The sequence below is a fragment of the Leptodactylus fuscus genome, chromosome 2, assembly GCF_031893055.1.
Source record: "Leptodactylus fuscus isolate aLepFus1 chromosome 2, aLepFus1.hap2, whole genome shotgun sequence".
NCBI classification, from domain to species: Eukaryota; Metazoa; Chordata; class Amphibia; order Anura; family Leptodactylidae; genus Leptodactylus; species Leptodactylus fuscus.
Genome location: NC_134266.1, coordinates 97,006,921 through 97,009,802, shown reverse-complemented (window position 1 = coordinate 97,009,802; position 2,882 = coordinate 97,006,921).

Sequence of the window (2,882 nt, the reverse complement as noted above, 5' to 3'; positions counted from 1 at the left end):
GCCGCCCATCTGCGTTGCCTACCGTTTTGGTCAGCCTCCCAGGCCTATACAAAATAGGTCGAGATAGAAAAACTTTGGCTAGCACTGATTCATCCCAATGCATTCTTGTGGTCCTGTTCCTCCCCCTTCCTTTCACTCCTCTTTTGGGTCCTATACGCTTCATGAGAGCTATCTGGATCACTTGCTCTAAAATTTTTCCCTTGGCCTCCCAATGTTCATCTATGATCTCCTTCCTATATAATCCCCTCCTCCTGGAGGGACTCACGTCAGTTATGGTTTGGCCTTGGGGTAAGCTGGGTCTTTTTCATATTGCTGACCTGACTGACCCGCTGACTTTGGAGCTCAGACCCTTTGACTACTTTATGTCTGATTTGCACTTACCTCCCTCCGAGTGGTTTCATTACCAGCAAAGTGCTCATTTGTGTTTACCCAGTTTGGCTCCCTGAAGGTGTCCCTACCGACTGCTTTTGAAAGACTCTGTCATGTGGGCACCTCATCTCTAGTATTTATGGCCTTCTCTCCTCTTCTGAGAAGCAGGGCCCCAGCTTGCATAAGTATATGGAGAGGTGGCCTGGGGCGTTAAACAGGCAGATCCCACTGAACCAATGGCAAATTATCTGTCCTCGTGTGACTAAGTCTTCCACCTGTGTTACGTTCTGCAAGACCCAGTACAAATTACTCATGCATTGGAACCATACCCCTGCTTTGCTTCATTCCCTAAATCCTGGCATCTCTCCCCTATGTTGGCGTTGTCAGGCAGTGGTTGGTACATTGTACCACATCTTCTGGGACTGTTCGGGAATCCATCCTTTCTGGTTGGAGGTCAAATCCCTTACGGACGCTCTATTTATCCAGGGAGTCTTCTTGGATCCTCTCACTTATCTCCTTAATCTCCCCCCTGCACACCTAGGTAAACAGTCTTCAAAATTGTTTCTTTATCTTTGCACTGCCGCTAAGACGTTTATCGCCCTTCGCTGGAGGAGACCCTCCCCTCCTTCTTGCTCAGATCATATTGCCCGGGTAAAGGATGTGCGCAGTATGGAGAATTTGATGGCCTCACTTAATCATACTGTTGAGACTTTACAAGCTGTGTGGACATCTTGGGACACATATTGCATTCTGAATGGTCTCTGACCTCTTCCTTTCTCTTCCCTTCCTCCTTCCCTTCCCTTCCTCCTTCCCTTCCCTTCTTCCTTCCCTTATGTCTGTATCCACATTTTGTGCTGTGTATGCATTTCCCGATTCTTTGGTTGCGTATGCACCGTTATCTTTTGGTGTGGTCGGAGGACATAGGAACAGTAGAAGTCTATTTAAACACATGGCAAGAATAGAGGAGAACAATTTTACAGTTTAGGAGGGAGATCAGCCTATAATTAGCAGGGGTAGTAGCATCCTTCGCAGGTTTGGAGATAATAGTAATAAGACGCGCTAAGCATATCTTGGGAGAACTTTCCACCCTCGAGGATATGGTTAAACATTGGGATTAAACATTAGATTAAACATTACCCTTGAATTTCTTATAATAAAGGGAGGAGATGCCATCAGGTCACAGGGCTTTTTCATTTTTAAGGGCATTGATAGCAATATCCAATTCCTTCTTAGTCATGGAGCCATTCAGAACAGATGCATGTGAGGGGGAAATGGAAGGAAAACTAAGGGAGTGGAGAAATGAAGCAAACTTCCAAAGATGAGCTGTAGCGGGATAGAGTAAAGTTTCTCATAATAATGGTGGAATTGAGCATATATGAAATTCGGGTTAGAGGTCAAAGTACCACCTGGCTCTCGTAATTGGTAGATGCTGTTCTGTCTCTCACATGCCCTCAACTTAGAGAACCACAGTTTATTAAGTTTATTAGCATATCTATAGAAAATCGCCTGGGTCCAAGGTACAGCCTTTTAAGTCCAATGCATCATAATAGTGTCAACCGGTCCAGGACTGCATTAACAGTAAACTTAAAGTGACCACACCACACACACAGATCAATTTAGAAAAGTCTAATTGTCCTAGTCGAGTACATAGTTCATGAAAAAAAAACTATAGGGGAAACCATGGTGCATAGGAATTAACAAGACCTAGATCGAGGTTGTAGAGTTTGCAGAGAAGAACAGTGTAGCGGCTATAAGGGTGTAGTGATAATGGAAGAATTTCCGAAATGAGGTGGGGGTGAGGTGGAATTGTTGAATACACAAAATATCAGGTCTCAGCTTTTCATACTGAAGAAATGCCTTTCGACGTTTCTGTGGGGAATTACATCCCCGTATATTATGTTAAACAATCTTACACACAGGATGAAAGATAAAGCTAAACAATACACTTGTAGGTGAGGCTGTACAGGTTAAGCAATAAGAGGTGAAATCAGGCGGGATCCCAGGATACTTCCAGATACAGTGAACATAAAAATACTGCTGCAAGGTAAAAAAAAACATTAACAAGAATTAACAATAGTAATAAACACAGATTCAGGGTGCCCACTCCAGGATTAGGTGGAGTGCAGCAAGCCCTGTAGTGTCTAAGGCACAGGGGAAACATGGGAACTGCCGTCACAGCTACCCCTCATAGAATAGCAGGAAAATCAAATAAGGTTGATCCTACTAATATTATAAATGTGAAAGTTTGAATGTTTGTTACTCGATCAAGCAAACGGCTGAACGTATTTGGATGAAATTTGGCGCATAGATAGTTGTAACCTCGATTAACACACAGGCTACTTTTTATCCCGATAAATGACATGGCTTCACGACTGTTATGAATTTATGTTTATATACTATATTAAACTGCTCTTGCAGCCTTATCTCAGCTAATTGCACTTTACTGATAATAGACCTGGCTTTATCTCTCTATGTAGACATTGAGTCCATTGTGAACAAGCCTCTGCATATTA